This window comes from Lissotriton vulgaris, chromosome 1_1 (assembly GCF_964263255.1).
Source record: "Lissotriton vulgaris chromosome 1_1, aLisVul1.2, whole genome shotgun sequence".
NCBI lineage: Eukaryota > Metazoa > Chordata > Amphibia > Caudata > Salamandridae > Lissotriton > Lissotriton vulgaris.
In genome coordinates, this window is record NC_141685.1 from 1,940,465,271 (window position 1) to 1,940,484,821 (window position 19,551).

Sequence of the window (19,551 nt, forward strand, 5' to 3'; positions counted from 1 at the left end):
TGCAAGGCTCATCCACCACTGCTTCATCTGGCATTGGCAGTATCATCACCTCGTGCGGCAAAACCAGAAGTTTCCAGTCCCCAGTTTGGAACTATTTTAGTGTCCATGCAAAGCATGATAACCTAGCCGTTTGTTCCATTTGTACGACTACAGTTAGCCGCGGTAAGATTGGTACCAACTATGGTACCGGAGGCCAGCTAGGTCATCTTGAAAGATGGCACTCTGTAGAATGGTCTGCGCACCTAGCAAACATCAAGGCAAAGGAATCCCAAAGGGCAAGTGGCCAAAATAAACCCGTACTAGGTGTTTCATCTGAAGATGACGGGGAGGTAGAAGAAGCGTCAGACATTTATTCGGGCGCACCCAGTACCCCTGGCAGCACCACACCCTCCGGAACACATAGGAGGCACACTGAGAGTCTGGGAGACACACCAATGCGGAAAATGTCAACACTGAGCAGAAGTGGGTCGAAGAAGGCATCAGCATCATCCATTAAACTTGTCCAGCGCAGCATTACAGACATGTTCTCCTCAGATGCGCCATTTCAACGCAACCACCCAATTGTGCGCCTGTATAACACTAAGCTGGCTAAAATGCTAGCGGTGGACCTTCTCCCTTTTTCGTTTGTCGAAGGTGTGGGTTTTCTTGAACTCGTGGCAACACTGGCCCCTAAATGGAAGGTTCCTAGCCGGTTCTATTTTGCCAGGGTTGCTGTTCCAGCACTACATAAAGAGGTGCTTGAGTTGGTTGGGGCAGCTTTGCAGAAGAGTGCTGTTCACACTATACACCTGACAACAGACATGTGGACCAGTTGCCAAGCCCTTGATTACATGTGCATCACTGCACACTGGGTCTCTTTTTCAGGGGTTGCTAAACGGATAAATGCAGGTGGTGACTTGGTCGACATTTTTAAGGGTGCTCGTAAACATGCAACATTAGCCATGTTTGGCATGGAGAAAACTCATACTGCAGACAACATTTTGCATGACTTTAACAAAAAGGTCTTGCAATGGCTGCCCAAAAGAAATTGCAAGGTTGGTTATGTTTCTACTGATAATGGCAGCAATGTAGTTAAGGCCATGGCAGACGGTGACTATTTCAGAGTGCCGTGTTTGGCGCACTGTATGAACCTTGTCGTGCAAAAGTTCTTGAAAAAAGAACCTGCAGTCGACAAAATACTGACCATCTGCAGAAGAATATGCACACATTTCAACCATTCTTTTAAGGCCCGGAAGGAGCTGAGGCGCCAGCAAAATGTACGTAGAATGCCAGTGAAAGCACTTATCCAGGAGGTGGCAACACGTTGGAACTCAACCTTCTACATGCTTGAGCGTCTGCATGAGCTGTTTCCAGTAGTCAATGAGTATTTCTACAACCTGGGTGGTGATACGACAGAAATGATGCTAGCGGTGGAGCAATGGCAGCTAGTTAAAAGCCTGACAGACATGCTTCGTCCTTTTGAGGTCTTCACGCGTGAAGTCAGCAGGGAGGACTGTTCTTTGAGCAAAGCTATCCCATTGTTGCTGAAGCTCGAGCACCAAGTCAAGGTGGTGTCTTCAGAATTAAAGGATGCGGGAAAGAATGAAGCATATGAGTTGGCGCAGAGATTATTACAACGCCTAGTTAGCAATAAACGGCTTGTAAATATCAAGAAACAACAGCACTACATTTGTGCTACTATTCTGGATCCACGTTACAGAAAGCCATTGTTAGGAAAAGTATTAATTCCTTTTGAAACTTCAGATGTTACAGAGTACAAAGGTTGGCTAGCTCGGTCAGCCATTCGTTTTGAAAGAGAGAGGAAGGAAACTGTAGGAGAAGACAGTACTAGTGAATCAGCAGGCCAACAGGCGTCGGATAAAAGCACTTCTGTGCCTGTGGCAGAAGTGAGTGTCTTTTCCTCTGAGCCGTTAACCACACCAGCAACCGTATCATCTGCACCAGGCACAGGCGATATGTCTGAAGAGGATTGGCTAAGTCAGCTAGGGTTTGCTTGTCCCAGAAAGGACACAGAAGTGCAAAGTACAGGAATGCGGGAGAACATTGTTTCAATGGTGCAGGCCTACCTGGATGACTCAACAGCGGTCAATATTACTGAGGACCCATTGGCGTATTGGCATGGGAAAAGAAACATATGGCGAGAGCTCACCAACCTGGCTATCAATTACTTGTCTTGCCCACTCGCAAGCGTGTCTTCAGAACGTGTTTTTAGTTCTGCTGGTGGCATTGTGACTTCCAAAAGGTCCCGCCTCTTGCCCGCAAATGTGGAGCGGCTCACCATGATAAAGATGAACCAGCACTTCATACCACCAGATTACAAAGTACGAGAATGCACGCAGGAAGAAGAGGACACCGACCTACCTGAGGAAAGTTCTGCTCAGTTACCACAAGTACTACCGACTGAATTTGCAGAGTATGAGGACGAGTTCATTTTCCCTGACACCGAGTTCTGAAAATGAGTCAATGATTCATTAACTTTATTTTTAGTTCGACTCCTTATTCACTTTTATTCCTGTGTGTCTGTCTTTCTTTGTTTACCAAGTGCTTGATCCCATTCACAACAAAACTGTAATCACCCAATCAAAGAACAAGCCCATCAGCAGAACTGTCTTGCCGCAGCATTCATCAGGTTCACAAGTTAGTTGCCAAGAACTCAGTCCTGGTCGTCTATCCTCCTCCTCCAGACTCATTCTATCCATTTCCCGTAATGCTGATGCCTGGATTCCGCACAATGAAGAAACTTACGTTGACGAGTTGCTGCAGAACACTTTAGGACACTGTGAATTCCAGGTGGAGACAACCCTTCAACAAACACAAATTACAGGTAAGATAAGCGTTTGGATGGGAGGTAGTATAATGGAGTATTAGGAGGAGAGGCGAGAGAGTGACAGTGGTACTACTAGTAAACTCCTAGGACTCTTGATTATGGAAACTCTGTGACAGGCATTTAACTTTGGAAAACATTTGGCCAACTACAGGTTGCTTTTGCTTTGCAGAAAATCCACGCCGGGAAACTCCAGTTGGGGCCCAGCTGCGGAACGCTTTAGGACACTGTGAATTCCAGGTGGAGACAACCCTTCAACAAAGACAAATTACAGGTAAGATAAGCGTTTGGATGGGAGGTAGTATAATGGAGTATTAGGAGGAGAGGCGAGAGAGTGACAGTGGTACTACTAGTAAACTCCTAGGACTCTTGATTATGGAAACTCTGTGACAGGCATTTAACTTTGGAAAACATTTGGCCAACTACAGGTTGCTTTTGCTTTGCAGAAAATCCACGCCGGGAAACTCCAGTTGGGGCCCAGCTGTGGAACGCTTTAGGACACTGTGAATTCCAGGTGGAGACAACCCTTCAACAAACACAAATTACAGGTAAGATAAGCGTTTGGATGGGAGGTAGTATAATGGAGTATTAGGAGGAGAGGCGAGAGAGTGACAGTGGTACTACTAGTAAACTCCTAGGACTCTTGATTATGGAAACTCTGTGACAGGCATTTAACTTTGGAAAACATTTGGCCAACTACAGGTTGCTTTTGCTTTGCAGAAAATCCACGCCGGGAAACTCCAGTTGGGGCCCAGCTGCGGAACGCTTTAGGACACTGTGAATTCCAGGTGGAGACAACCCTTCCACAAACACAAATTACAGGTAAGATAAGCGTTTGGATGGGAGGTAGTATAATGGAGTATTAGGAGGAGAGGCGAGAGAGTGACAGTGGTACTACTAGTAAACTCCTAGGACTCTTGATCATGGAAACTCTGTGACAGGCATTTAACTTTGGAAAACATTTGGCCAACTACAGGTTGCTTTTGCTTTGCAGAAAATCCACGCCGGGAAACTCCAGTTGGGGCCCAGCTGCGGAACGCTTTAGGACACTGTGAATTCCAGGTGGAGACAACCCTTCAACAAACACAAATTACAGGTAAGATAAGCGTTTGGATGGGAGGTAGTATAATGGAGTATTAGGAGGAGAGGCGAGAGAGTGACAGTGGTACTACTAGTAAACTCCTAGGACTCTTGATTATGGAAACTCTGTGACAGGCATTTAACTTTGGAAAACATTTGGCCAACTACAGGTTGCTTTTGCTTTGCAGAAAATCCACGCCGGGAAACTCCAGTTGGGGCCCAGCTGCGGAACGCTTTAGGACACTGTGAATTCCAGGTGGAGACAACCCTTCAACAAACACAAATTACAGGTAAGATAAGCGTTTGGATGGGAGGTAGTATAATGGAGTATTAGGAGGAGAGGCGAGAGAGTGACAGTGGTACTACTAGTAAACTCCTAGGACTCTTGATTATGGAAACTCTGTGACAGGCATTTAACTTTGGAAAACATTTGGCCAACTACAGGTGAATCAACACGATGACAGTGTTCCGTAAAACAAACTTACTGCAAAACCACCACCCACCAGGCTCAAAAGTAGTAAAAAACAGCTATGCTCAGATAAAGTTTGAAAAAGTATATTTTTATATCCCTAACAAAATAAACTCCCGCAAGACCCTCCCTAACCCCAACAAATAGTCCATCAAAAGTCCCCAAAAACCCCAACTCCCAATTCCCACCCCCCAAAAGTCTCTAAAAAAGGGGCAAGGGACACCCTACGGATGCAGGTTGTTGAATTTGGCCTCCAGGGCATCAAACTTCTCCTGGATGATGGCTTGATCTAAACGGAGGCCCTCCACCAGATTGTGATACTCCTTCCATCTCTGGACCTCCGCCTCTAGGTTGGACACTCTGCGGAGTGCAAGGCGCAAGCGAGCCTTTACAGTACTGTGAGGAGGTGCAGCCTTTGCTGCTCGGCGGTGGCGTCTTCCAGCATGGCTCCGGTTGGCTGGAGCACTGCGCTTACCGGCAGAACGTGGGGTCACGGAGGAGGATGCAGAAGATGTTGTTACACTGGAGTGCGTGTCGTCCCCCTCCATTTCCACCAGCCGGCGATATTGCGCAACAGTGGCATCCAGCCTCCGTTGCCGGGCAAGTACAGCCCGCATACTCCTGCTCGGTTTCGATGTTTTGGTATTACCAACTATAAGAAGAAAGAAAAAACATAATCTGTAACGAATGCTCCTTAAAAATATGATTAACACAAAATGATTCAGCAGGAAGTTGTGTCACAGTACAACTAGCAACTAGCCAGCGCAGTACAAAACTATTGAGGCCAGTATCATGGGCGTCCGCATGGAGGGGCAAGGGGGGGCGCTTGAATCACCATTTCCCTTCCCACAACTCACTTGTATCCTTGGTTTGGTGCTCTTTCATATGAAAGAGATCTGACAGAAGTGAGTGTCTTTTCCTCTGAGCCGTTAACCACACCAGCAACCGTATCATCTGCACCAGGCCCAGGCGATATGTCTCTATCTCTCTCTCTGTCTCCCTCTGTCTCCCTCTACCTCGCTGTCTCTCTCTCTGTCTCCCTCCCTCACCCTCCCTCTGGCTCCCTCCCTCTCTCTCTCCTTCTGTCTTCCTCTCTCTCTGCCTCTATCTGTCTGTCGGTCCCAGCCTGCTGCAATTACCATATTGTAATTTGTCACTGGTCCAGCACTGGATACACATCATATGCTATCTAAGAGTCAGATAGTACCATGATCCAGCTTACCTGTACTCCACACCACCGCTGCCTGCTTCCTCACAGTCTGATTGTCCACTTGCGCCGCATCCTCCCCAGAGTCGCCCTCAGACTCCGAGTCGATGACGATCACGTCCGAGCTGGCCCCGCCACCAGCTGTTCCACCTAAAAAATATATTTAAGACTGTTAGATTACACCACTCACTAGTATTTGGTCTAGGAATGAAGAAGTTTGAAAACAGAAAAAATAATTGACTGTCTACTCTAGTCTAAAGTAAAAATGTCCCTCCTTCCAGGGAAGGCTGTTGTCTTGCTGCACTTTTTTGTCACAATTGATGAATGCTTGCTTAATTTTAACACACATCTTTTTTCTCTGAACAGACAGACGCTGGACTTCTACGGACAAGAGCAACCAACTAAACCAGGTGAAAGCTCGGCTCGACCACAAGACATGTGTTCCATTACTCATCAACTCAGCACCAAGCACTTTTCCTTTTCCAGCTAACTTTATTTTAATATATGTGTTTACTTTTACTTTTTTTAATAAAGCTTTTAAACTTGAATAGACTCTGTGGTTTTTGGTCCTCCAAGCTAGAGTGACCGAGAGAAAGGTTTTGTAATTTTTGCAAGGAGGAGTCCGTGCCGCTGACACTACCGAGTTTATACTATAGTATACAGTGTGCCAAACACGCCACTCTGAAATATTATTACTCTGGTCTTTGGTGTCCATAGTAAGGTTTGTGGAGAATTGTCCATGCAACAGTAGTATTATTGATTTAGCTCCTATCTAAACACTGTTTCGAAAATTTAAATTAGGAACGCTTGGACAACAATAGGTCCTCTATATTTAAATGAAAACTTACTGGGGCCAGCAAAGGAGCACTCGCCGCCCTGGCCTGCATCATCCTCCTCCTTTGGAGCCACTGCATCCGCTGTTTCTGTCCGCTTGCCCCTGGGCGGACCTGACGTACAACATGAAAGAAAGAACAGAAAAAAATGATGATTGCTGCTTGTCGATGTCCTTGTCAACCAAATCAAACATTTAGAAAGAACAAGAACCAACTATTTTAGCCAAAAAGAGGGCTACAAAGGAAGGACTGCACCTGAGCCTCTACTCAGTCATTTAGGACAATGATGCGTCACTGAAACCCTGCGCCTGCATGAAGCAGGCTTACGGCTTGACGCAGCATTGCTGGAGCTGCGCCATCGTTGCAACGCAACTCCATCAATGAGCCGCCTTTACGGCACCGATGCGTAACGCTTCGGTGACGTTTTGGCACCATGGCGTGCCGCATTGAAAATACGGCGCACCATGGGTGGTGCTGGCGTGCCTCACACTTTGCAGGGATGCACAGGTAATGCACAGGTAATGCACTTAGGGGCATACTTACGAGTTCTGGGCTGCACACCTCCAGAGGTGCACCAGAACAAAATGCGTAACTCAAAACTAACCTTGCGTCACGGCAGATGCGCCGCAATTACAATGCGGCAAACCCTGGCGCAAGGGTAGGCAGATGCGTGATGCATCTCGTGACGAAAGAGGGGCGCATCTCTAGAGTCGCGTCGCAGGCGCGATGCAACTATAGCAATGCTCAGGGATGCCCAATACTCAACATACCGCATCAGTCCTTACGCCTGCTTCAAGCAAGCAGGCATAAAGAATTGACGTAGCAGCGTCGCGGAAGTGCCTGCGTTAAATCTTGTAGATTTCACGCAGGCACTTTTGCGAGGCGCACATCTGCCTGACCGCCACCCCCCCCTCCTCCCCCTGCGTGGCAACGCACCCATTGTGGCGCAGGCCCAGGTCTTAACGTGGCGCATCTCCTTAGAAGCATCACGTTGTACATGACTCGCTGGGATGCGCCACGTTTACGTCGCTGTGCGTCAGGTAAGGCAGCGTAAACGTGGCGCAAGGGGCTTGTAAATCTGCCCCTTTGTGTCTAGCATTACGCAGTTCTGTAAAGTACACTCATACATTACTCAGCCCAATTAAATGAACACAAAATAGAAAACAAATAAGCAGTGGCACCGCCACAGAGAAAGAGAGCAGTGCACCTGAAATACACAGAAGATTTTGAAATATTAATTTAGCTCTCCTATCAATGTAATCAGCAGCATTATTGTTCTTTGTAAAAAAGTTAAAGCAAACATTTGCAATATTAACACACAGAGCAGGAGAAAAAACAGAGTAGTGAGTGATGAAAAAATTGCTACTACTACTCACCAAGCCCGGGGACCTCCACTCCCAGCAGATCGAGCAGGTCGTGCTCCCGCTCCAGAATATCGGTCCAGCGGTGGGTCACCTGATTATAGGTGCGCTGGACCCCCGTGATCTTAAAAAGGGCCCGGCACACCTGCCCCCACCGCTTCCGACGCTCCTGGCTGTTGGTATAACCGGCAGCAATCCTGCCGCCTGCTGCGATGGTCCTCGGGAGACGGCGCTGCACAAAATAAACGAGTGAGCCCACCTCCTCAGGGCTGAAGATCTCCCTGGGCACCACCATTTCCGCCCTCAAGCGGCCACACGGGAGCCGGGCACGGGCTGCGGTGCCCGGCTTGGGCAGCTTGACAGCTGTCTTCACCATGTTCTGGGCAGGTAAGGAGATAAAATGAAAAAGAATAGGAGTAGAGAAGAAGGAAATAAGTTTAAAAAGTACTTGAAAAGTAAACAAAAGTAGCCTAAAACACAAAAATATAGACCTAAAAAACAAGAGGGATAGAAAAAAAGTTTAATAGATCAAAAACAAAATAAAATAAGCAAAGGATGGCAGAGATATACAGAGGATAGAAACACCATGCCCAGACACATAGGAATGAATGAAAAACAAGATGGCGGCCGATCACGTGAGCGTAAGTAGGTTCTCACGCGATTTCTCTCGCGAACTCGTGCGAACTTGTATTCGCAAGGCGCTCATCGCGCGAGACTACACATAGCGGGCGGAAACGGAAAAACGTCACGCAAACAAAATGGCGGCGCCCAGAAACCTTGGGGTAACTCGCACGAGTTCGCGGCTTACACGATCGATTTCGCACGACGCCGCGCCTCGCGAATAGTGCGAAATTACCGAAAAACGAGTTTTGCAAAAGGAAAAGCTATGAGCAGGTGCAAAAGTTCAACCTCATCATTTGTAACCATTCCCTGTAGTGCTTCCTGAAGGGGCCATCCAGAATTCGGTTAGGTTCCTGTTAAAAAAAAATTACATTGCAACAAACAGGAAAAGGAAAGGAAAGGGAGCAGACAAGCAGGTGCCAGCCTTCATTAATGTCAGTTGGGGCAGGGCAGGTGTTGTTGTAATTTAATTATGCAAAACTTAAGGCACTTAGCAGGTGTGCTTTGCTTTGCCACAATAATGTACACTCACTGGTCAACCAGATGGTGCTGTGATGACACCGAGGGTGGCATGGGTGTGACAGCCAGAGGGTGGCATGGGTAAACCAGAGTGCCAGTGTTGACAGAGGATGGCAGTGCTTTGTTTGCCCCAATAATGTACACTGGTGAACCAGAGGGTGCTGTGATGATACAGAGGGTGACATGGGTGAGCCCGAGGGTGGCATGGGTGAACAAAGAGAGTGCCAGTGGTGACAGAGGGTGGCAGTGATGAAGAAAGGCTTGCAAACAGGCTGGGCACGTAGAAACAACAAGTTCGCAAAACTGGCGACCGGACAAGTAAGTTCGCAATTTGCGAAATTGCACAAAACCCTCGCGAACTTGCAGAAACCCGTGCGAACACCCCAAAAAATAAAATCCGCAAAATCCGCGAGGATTCGCGGATTTTGCGGATTTTCGCAATCCGCAAATCCGCAAATCCGCAAATTCGCGGATTGCGAATCCGCAAAATCCGCCCATGCCTAGTAGAGGAGTACATGCTGATGCCAGCCAAGGGTCCAGAATCTGGGCGGCAACTCTTAGGAATCAGGTACTCCTTCTAGCAAAGGACTGCAGGGCTCAGGCAGGTCCAGTTGCAGCAGGCCAGCTGGGCAGTTGCAGAGAGGTTTCTGGAGTTTGTTGTGTCCCTATGGCTTAGAATAGGAGGTCAGTCACTTGCCCTTTGGTGTCATACAGGTAGCCTCGGATGAAAGGAGTAGGTCCAATCTTCTTCTGCAGAAAGCAAGGCAAGCCTCAAGCAGCAGGGCAGTCCTCTGGGGAGCAGGGCAAGTCTCAAGCAGCAGGGCAGGCCTCTGGTAGCAGCAGGACAATCCTCTGATGAATAAGGCAGGCCTCTAGCAGCACACAGGTGTCCTCTGGGGAACAATGCAAGTCATAAGCATCAAGGCAGTCCTCTAAAATACAAGGCAGTTCTTCTAGGAGTACTCCATAGGGCCAGGAGTGAACTGAAGAGTGGGTCTGAGGGTCCTATTTGTATATCTGGTGTGAGCTTTGAGGTGGGAGAAACTTCTGGAGTTTCCCCCTCCCCACATACATGGTTCTGGAATTTCTCTCATTCCTGCCAAGACTACATGGGGTCTGAGTTGACAAAAGATTAGTGTGAAGTTCTTTCGTGAGTGTGCTGAGGTAGCTCCTTTTAAATGTAAGTGGGGCAGGGAACAGCTCCAACAACTAGTTCCCCTTGGTCTCACTGTTTCTGAAAAAATACAAAAAGGCTAACTGTCATGCTAATCACAATCATGTGGCCCAGGACACAGGCTGCAGGCACCTGTTAGTTAGGACAAGAAAATGACAGCTTTCTAAAAGTGGCATTTTCTGAATTGTGACTTAAAGTCCAACTTTACCTTTAAAAAAGGATTTTGGATTGTAATTCTTTTGAGACCTGTTAGAAATGGGGTTTATGGTTGGCAGTGATTTGTACCCTGTCCAAATACAGACCCTCACTCTAGTCAGGGTAAGTAAGTTACACACCTCAGAGTAGTCAGGCTTATCCCAGAGGTAATGTGTAAAGGATTTCTGTACACACACACACACACACCCACACACACCCACACACACACACACACGGCATGCTTGACAGATTTGAGTTCAAAAGGTCAGGGCCAACTGGGACAGAGTGCAGGATGGTGATGGAGTCGTACATACCCAGAGTACAGTTCCTTTGAAAAAGATGACACAACAAAGACGCTGCTAGGTACAGGTGAGGTGTTACAGAAGCTGGTGCAGTGTCTGCTCCTTACTGTCGGTGCAGGTCGGTGACATGTAGGGGTATGGGATGGTGCGTTGTCCCACATAGGTGAGGCATCAATTGTGCAGTGATGCATTGGTTTGAGGAGGTGCTGCAGAGGCGGTGACACCTGGGCTGTTGCAAGGCACAGGGGAGGTGAGGCGGTGTTGCATCATTTCCTTACGACGATGCGGGGTCATGGAAGCGTTGAAAGTCAAGCTGCGTCGATTTTGTGGTGTCGCTTTCACACCATGGGACCACAGGTTCTGCAGCAGAGTCTAGCATCACAGACATCGTGGCACCACACTCAGGACGAGCACTGTGGTAGTTCTTTAGATGCATTGCGTCGTCGGGCCTGTGTTATAAGTCACAGAAGTTGCATTCAGCTGGGACCACAGCTCCAGTGCAGGCAGTGGCACGGTGTTTAAAAGCAGCACCGGCTCCGAAGTCACTCTCAAAGTCAATTATCTCATTTCATCTTGGTTAGCACAGCAAACTCACTTCCAAGGGCCCAGAATCTGGCATTGGCACCACTTGGCAGAGTATAGCTCTCAACAAGAAAACGTAGGTGCTGCAGGTGAGGTGTTTGATGGCCCTGAGACTTCTTAGCAGGAGGAAAGCTCAACTCAGGCCCTTGGAGGACTTTGGAAGCAGGATGCAGAAAGCATAGTCCAGTCCTTTCACTCCCTGGACAGAAGCAACAAGCAGCAGGTCAACGCAGCAAAGTGGCAGTCCCTCCTTACAGCAATCCAGCTCTTCTTCCTGGCAGAATGTCCTCACCCCAGAAGTGTTATGAGTATATGGTGTCACAGGTCCAGTACTTCTACCCATTTAAGCCTTTGAAGTAGGCACACTTCAAAGAAAGGTCTTTGTAGTACACCAGAGCCTGTCTTTCCCTGCCCTGGCTCCAGACACACTACAGGGACTGGAACTGTATTTGTGTGAGGACAGGCAGAGCCCTATTCAGATGTCCGTGTCAACTCCTCCTAACACTCTAGCTCAGGAAGGCACATCAGCCTGGTGATGGGCCATCTGGATATGCAGGACACATCTCAGCTCCCTTTGTGTGACTGTCTTGAGTGAATGTACAAACATCCGAACTGTCATCTGACCCAGACATATATTTAGAGACAAGCAGGCACAGAATGGTTAATGTAAGAAACTGGCAATTTTCTTAAAGTGGCAAACTTCAATTTTCCATCAGCTCCCAATTGAAAGACACACTTGTAAAAGGTTACAAGGCGGCTTCAATGCTAACTTATGGGAGGGATGGCCTTGCTGTAGTGAAAAACTAATTGAGCAGTTCACTGCCAGGACATATAAAGCTCTACAATACATGTCCTACTTTTTAAATACACTGCACCTTGCCCATGGGGCTACCTAGGGCCTACCATGCTGGTGCCTTACATGTAATAAAAGTGAAGGTTCGGGCCTGGGAAGTTGGCGCACTTGCCAGGGCAAAATTGTAGTTTAAAACTGCACACACAGACACTGCAGTGGCAGGCCACCATTTAGACATAGAGCACTCTCGCTTTAGCACTGGTCAGCAGTGGTAAAGTGCCCAGAGACCTAACAAAAGCAAAAATGAAATGCAGGACAGAGTCAAAAGAGGAGGTCAAAGGAAAAAGGGCAGGGAAACCACACCCAAAGATGCCAGATCCAACAAGACCAATCATGACATTTCTACCTATTCCCAATCAAATGATACCATTTACTAAATATAAAAAGGTAGCCTAAGAGCAAACAGGAGGGGAGAAAGCAACATGTTTGGGATAAGACCACCCCAAAGGCTGTCAGTTCTAACAGGACTTATTTTGAACACTAGTTGTACACTTTTCTTTCTATTGTGTTCTTATTTTGTATTTCTTCTGTGCCGGAGTCCCATTAATCTAAAGTATTTGCTGGTTAAAAATGTGACTTGGAGAATGTTCCATATTTCTGTATATCTGTCCTGCTACCAAATATTTGCAAGGTCTATTTTTTAAGTGCTTAATTCCCCTGCTTGTGCCACAACGCTCTGTCCCTTTCCAACCTGGCCAGTCGTGCCTTATCTGGCCCACAGTAGCAGAACTGTGTAAAGCAGGTTAAAATGACAAATTGATCACAAAACTCAATATTACTGCACTGCTATCTGCCTGTCTTTTGATTTATAAAATTGTGATTTGGAGAAGGTCCTTAACTGCAACAAACAGGCATGGGGGAAATACTGTATATAATAGGCCACAACTCCATCAGAACCCTGTTGCAAGAGAGCACCCAGCATTCACGAGGGCTTTGAAGACCACATTCCTCATAACAGTAAACAAAGCTCTCTTTGGTCAACTTTGGCTCGAAAGCTGTGTAACTCATGGATTGAAGTATGCAGGCTCACATCATATCTCAACTACCAGCTAATGGCGGAGGCAATTCAGTAGAGGCTACCCCCCCATACTCGACCTCATACGTCATTTAGAGCTCCGCAATGCAATATTGCCCAGGACACCGCAGATCACTCCCACACAAACAACACACAGCCTAACAGACACCCAGCACAGCTATAACATTCCTTGACCGACACTATCAAGAGTTAACACGAAAACACTGCTGCCAGTAGCCAGGCCTCCCACACACAGCACCCAACATGCTCCACTCAACTCATTCCCTATAAACAACAGACAATGAGATCCATTCTCCCTCTAACTGCCACAACACAAAAACGTAACAGCCCTCACCACTTAGAAATGGTGCCTTACAAATTTCAACTGCAATAACATAACATGCTCCAACACCCAATACGGAATGTCCGAGGCAAAATGGGGTGTCAGTACTATCGCTGACAGTGGAAGATGTCAACGAAAACAATGGTCTGAACTCCAAATCCCACACATCTTTACAATCTGAAGTGAGCCCCATCTGTGACAAGTTAATATATGTGGAACTAGAAGCACGAGTGCATGAACATTAAAGGATTATGAAAAGAACTCCCAAAAATGAGGTCTTGTTTTCGAAAACAATACGATATCACCGGTGCCTCTCAGAAGAGAGTTCTCTTCGAACGTTCATCACGGGAGGACCAGTGGTTGGGAATTTGCTCCTGGCAGGACGAGTGCATCTTGCTCGCAGAGGCGCAGAGGGCTGTAAACAATGTGCACTACATCATGGCGCCGAGGGCTATCTTTTTGTTTGTCATTGGGAACTAGGAATTTCTTGCATTGACAGCTTATATTGCTAGGAATGCCATCATTCTACTGTGAAAGACTTGTCAAAATGCATATATAACTAATTTAAATTTGATTATGACACGAGTTGGAAATATATTTTCCAGGACCTGGCCAGATCTTTTAATTACACATTAGACACGGATCTAGCATTTCTTTCTTGGCTATGTTGATATGAAACGCTGACCTAATTAAACACTATGTTGCTCATCGAAGTGGCAATTGCTATAGGGTAACAGTGATCCTGTAAGTGGGAACGTGTAACTCTACCACTCCTTGTAGCTTAAAAGTTCTTAATTAAAAGGCGATATCATCTCCTCAATTATTAGTGTGGGATGAAGATCAGATCGAGCGCGCTCCTGCCTGTTCATTTCAAGCGGGGCTCGCGAGCTAATTAAAGTGGATGCTGCACTTCCTATCATGAAGACCAAATTGGCGCCTGGCAGGATATTTCCCTTATCTCTGGATATATAATAAAACATGTCAAAAACATTGTGAGACGCTGTCCTAAGAATAATAAGGGCATTATTATAGCCATGAGTTGGCAGTTTCCTGATAAACTACAATAATCAAAGCAGCTGTGAGTCAAGCATATGCATTATTCATTGGCGAACTTACATGATGGGCTACAATTAAATCCAAAATTATTTTACATGATCCGCAGTGGATAATCTCAAACCGACGTAAAAGTTTTAGAAAAGCTGGCTAATTTTGGATGGCCAAACAAGTGGTTTCATTTGCCTTGACTCAACTATTTCTAATTACTGAAGACAACAGTGGTCCCATGCACAAAGGAATTGTAGAACGCAAAATAAATATAGACACATTGGAAACTACATTGAGTAAGACTTGTCCAGCCCGACAGAGGTCCAATTTTTACTTTAGTGAGGAAAGATTTTAAGAGAATACCTTTTCACAGTATAAGGAGCCTTGTCAATGGGCTTCAGATGCTTCCCTGGCCGAAGCATCTGAAGCCCATTGACAAGGCTCCTTCCCGACACGATCGCACTAATTGCTGGCATGTCCATTTCGATTGCTTCAACTGGAAGTACGGGGAGATTGATCCCCGGCCCGATGGGAAATTCTTTTCCCTAAAAATCGGAATGCTACACCTGCTGTTCTGTTAGTGATTTTAAAACACACCGTTTTTGTACCTGGCCGGCATCCACCGTGCGCAGGCTGCATCTCATGGCTATCAAGGCTTGTAATATTTAGGCATTATTCAGTCCTGATGATGATCCCTATGACTCTCTAAATGGGATCGAAACGCCGTCGACACTTAATCACCATATACTGTGAAAATGTATATATTACTGTGTTAATCTAGTAATGGTGTTATTGTGATTTCTTTTATTGTGATATTCACAGAAAACAACCGCTTATGCCTAAAATCTCTGTTCTACTGTCTATCTAACCTTCACACTATGTCAATCTGTACATGTTTGGGTACAGGCTTGTGCCCTCCTCTATCGAATTGCTGAAGGTATTCTCTTAAAATATTTCCTCACTAAAGTAAAAATTTGACCTCTGTCCGGCTGGACAAGTCTTACTCAATATAGTTTCCAATGTGTCTATATTTATTTTGCGTTCTAAAATTCCTTTGTGCATGGGACCACTGTTGTCTTCAGTAATATGTTCCCCGAGGTCCTGTGCTGACTCGTGTGGGTGCCCTTGTTGTTATTTATAATCAGCTATTTCTAAAGCTGAATTCGCTGTATGTTCTGGAAGGGGACATCGAGTGAATGATATCCGAAGAGAGATGCTCACTGTAGGTGTTAGACCTGGTATTTTATGGCGTGGTATCCCTTGACTTTGTGGCTTGTGACCTCCTGTTTGGACTCTGTTTTGCTGGTTGAGGACTTTGAGTGCTTTGACACCGCCATTCAATGCTATAGCGCTGTGCTTGTCATATACATACTGGTGATAAGTGTATGCAGGATTGGCGGATTTGCGTTAGCTTTAAGACTCTTGTCCAGTGGTAAGACATTACCTGGATCATGCAACTCAAATGCTATTCCGTGGACCTGCAGCACTGGTTGTGCCACCCATGAAGGTAGCTCTTCAAGCGCACCACAGGTGTGCCATGGCAGGGCCAGCGTGTGCAGGTTACTGTTACTCATCTTGGCAGTTAAAAGCTATTTGCCAAAGTTCGGCATGTCTCTTGCTACATCAGAGAACTCTCTGGGGGCAGGGTGTGGTGTACGGAAGAGGTAGGGCATGTGAACATTTGCGCTACATTCTCTTGTGGTGAATACCACCGAATGGTGTTTTCAGTACCGTGAGACCTGCTTCTCGCATTGATTAACATGGTTGATCTATGGAAAGCATATAAAGCTGTATTTTCTATGTGCAGAAAAGTAGCAGTATGGCATTTGGTATCAATGGCTTAGTAATGGTATATCGTCTCTGGTAGTGAGTGTGGTTTGACATTACTAAGGTGGAAATGGCATTTGGGTAAGTGGGCATGTCAATGCTAATGGCTCTCTGTATGCCTGTCAGCCTATCTCCTATGCACATATGGGTGCTAGGGAGACTGTTACATCTGTGCATTCCTGGTAGACAGCCATAAACTAGGGGCACCCAAAGGAAACTTCAGAACTCGGACTCTGAGGGGCCTGCTGGGACTGATCAGAGGAGTTTGAATTAGCACCTGCATTCCAAGGGGGAGGGTCCTGGTCTCACTAAAGATATTGATCAAGCCTCCCAGGGTAGGGTGGGAAACAGAACTAAATTTAGATGGGGCCTGAGCATTTCAAAGGTGGCCTTTTGAACTGATTTAATCCTCAAAGACCATTGTAGGTACAGCTACTGGGGCACCATCCTCTGGAGTTTAGAAATGGTTTGAGATTGAAACCATACTATAATGGTTTGTTGCTGGGAACTTGACAAGAGGAACCATAGGGGCAGGATGCACTGCAACTGGATTATTCGCAGACTTGTGGTGGCCTGAGTCTTGTTGTGGTCTAGGAAAGGGACTATCACTTGATGGATTGTGCCTGGACGTTGCTGGCCATCTGTTAATTGTCAGCTGTTGGTGCCCCAAGTCCCTAAGCACCCTCCAATGCTGGTTGGCTGGCCTACTGTCCACGAGATCCCAGAAACAGAAATGATGTCCCTGTTTCCACTAAAACATAAGGACTATGCAGGGCATGACGGAAATGGGTGGAAGTTATCATCGGTTGGGATGAGAATCGTGCCGACGTATGAAGTAATCACACTGTGCAGAGGGGTGTGCTCGTCATATCAGCGGCCCACGAGGGACCTGAGCGTGCAACCAGAAACATAGGCTAGCTCCCATTCGTATAATGTGGTGTCCAAGAGGTGTTGCGGGACATTTGCAAAAAGCCTGAATGGCCACCAACCTCCAGCTAGGGAGGACAACAGTGCCTGACAATGCGGCTCCAGTTCGAGGTCGCCGCCTCCCTCTCCCCAGACTCATGCCACAAGGTACTATGTTGTTGGTAACATCATTACTGGACCCGAAGGGTCTAGTTGCAGCTTGTACGCACCCACACCTGGCTGCACGGAGCAACTGCAGCTCACACCTCCGCCTGGGGGGAAACATCTCTCTGAAATGGAAGTGCACCAGCTTCCGGCGTCTCTGTCTTTTGCCTACGGGATTTAGGGATTCTAAACTCATGAAGATGCCACTGGGTGCCCTTACGGCTAATCTGGATGAAAGAAACCAAGTAACTGTTTCCTTCTGGTCTAGGTTATCCTGACAATCTTATCAAAGTGTTGCCAGTGGGTGCAATGTGTAGCGCTGGCTGGTGTAGTTTGAGTGGCTAGGAGGCTGGGTCACAAGGCATAGACATAACCTGGTATTTCTTAGCCTTTACAACTGTGCGGGGTATGCAATATTTGGGAATGTTGTGGTTTATACTAATGTGATATTGAGAAAGTGAAATACCTCTGAACAGCCTGCATATATGTTTGTGTCATTTTTGATGTGGGAGGGATCACTTGGATCGTGAATACCTCAGGGAAAGGATAAACATGGGTTTATGTTGTTTTTCTGGCTGAGGGGATAATGGAGCAAGTGAATTCCTATGAAGTGTACATATATGGTCATGCTGTTTTGCTGCTAATGGGAGAGTTCAACAATTGCATATAACGGTAAAGCATATATCCAATGTGTATGTCATTTTTGATTTCAGTATGCGTGTAATATAAAGACCACTGTTTTATAAGTACAGTGTGGAGTCTTTTTGTAGTGTACTCAGTATGTTGCGAGGATGGTGCTGTGCCAATACCTTACACTTTAACCCTGTGGCTAAACCTAACTGCTCCTTGCCAAGCTACCAGAGGGTGAAAACAGGTTAACTGACGAGTGTATCATGCTCACCTATCCAGGACAGTGGTTTCTGTCTGGCTTTAGTGCGTCCCAGCTAGCCAGAAACTGCTGGGTCTAGCAGTAGGGATCTGCCTAGAAAGAAAACAAAACCCCCATGTGCTGGGACTTTTCTCCCAGTACATTAGACATTTGTTGACTCGTACTGTCCAAAACCAGCATGAACAGTCATCCCAGATAGGAACAAGCATTGCCTGACACATAACTACTATTATAATTATTATTATAAAGGCTTTTATAGCGCGCTCTATTACTAAAGAATAGTATCCTAGCGCGAAAAGGTACAAGCAAAGCAAAAGGGTTCTTGGAAAGGCAGAAGGGAAGTGGATTACAGAGTGATGTTAAACAAATAGGTTTTCAGTCCTTTCTTAAAAGCTGTGATAGTAGAAGCTGTCTTGATGTGGAGGGGGAGGGCATTCCAGGCTTTCGCAGCTCTAACCGCGATGGATTGGCCACCTAGTCTAAAGTACTTAAATTTAGGCATGGACATTTGGCATAGATTGGCAGACCGGAGGAATCGGTTAGGGACATAGAGGGTAAACCTTTTCCTCAGGTAGGCCGGGCCAATTTGGTGGACAGCACGGTAGGAGAGGACAAGAATTTTAAACATGATCCTATGGGCAACTGGGAGCCAATGGAGGCTACGAAGTAGGAGGCGAACACTAGAACTCTTGGGTATATTAAACAAGAGTCTCACAGCGGCATTTGGTATGACCTGAAGACGGTGAATCAAATAGGCCGGTAGTACACAGAACAGGCCATTCACGTAATCTAACCGGGAGAGTATTAGAGCGCGAGTGACAGTCTCTTTAGCCTCTCTAGGGAGAAGGGGAAAAAACCTACGTAGGGTTTTCAAAGTAGAGAAGCAGACCCCCGTGAGTTTTTTTATGTGGTCCTCAAATTTGAGGTCATTTCCGAACCAAACTCCTAGATTTTTTGCTGGGCCGCCAATGGATTTAGGACAGGGCAGATCAGTAGGCCAGAGAAGGTCGCTAAAATTGTCAGGGAAGGAGCCATATAGCAGAACCTCGGACTTGACTTTGTTGCATTTTAACTGGGCAAGTACTAGCCATCGGAAAACTGATGATAGGCAGAGTTGGGCTGCCGACGTATCCAAATTGTTCTTAGGCCAGGTAAACAAAAGTTGGGTATCATCGGCGTAGGCCATAATTTTTGCCCCTAGCTGTTCTGCTAGGTAAATTAATGGGGTAAGATAAACATTAAAAAGCAAGGGGCTTAAAGTGGAACCCTGTGGAACTCCAGTGGCAAGTTTCTTTGGGGAAGAAGCAAAGGGAGGCATGCAGACTTGTTGAGTCCTGTTATC

General features: G+C 46.5%; 1 protein-coding gene and 1 long non-coding RNA gene across 2 annotated transcripts in view; one reads left to right on the top strand and one right to left on the bottom strand.

Moving 5' to 3' along the window:
- PPFIA2 (PPFI scaffold protein A2) overlaps positions 1–19,551 on the bottom strand; it is a 1,928,138-nt gene that overhangs the window by 1,178,604 nt on the left and 729,983 nt on the right. The window lies entirely within an intron of this gene.
- Positions 4,092–6,128, top strand: LOC147751411 (uncharacterized). Its single transcript, XR_015295589.1, has 2 exons — positions 4,092–4,194; positions 5,947–6,128. It is a non-coding gene; the product is annotated as an uncharacterized LOC147751411 (long non-coding RNA).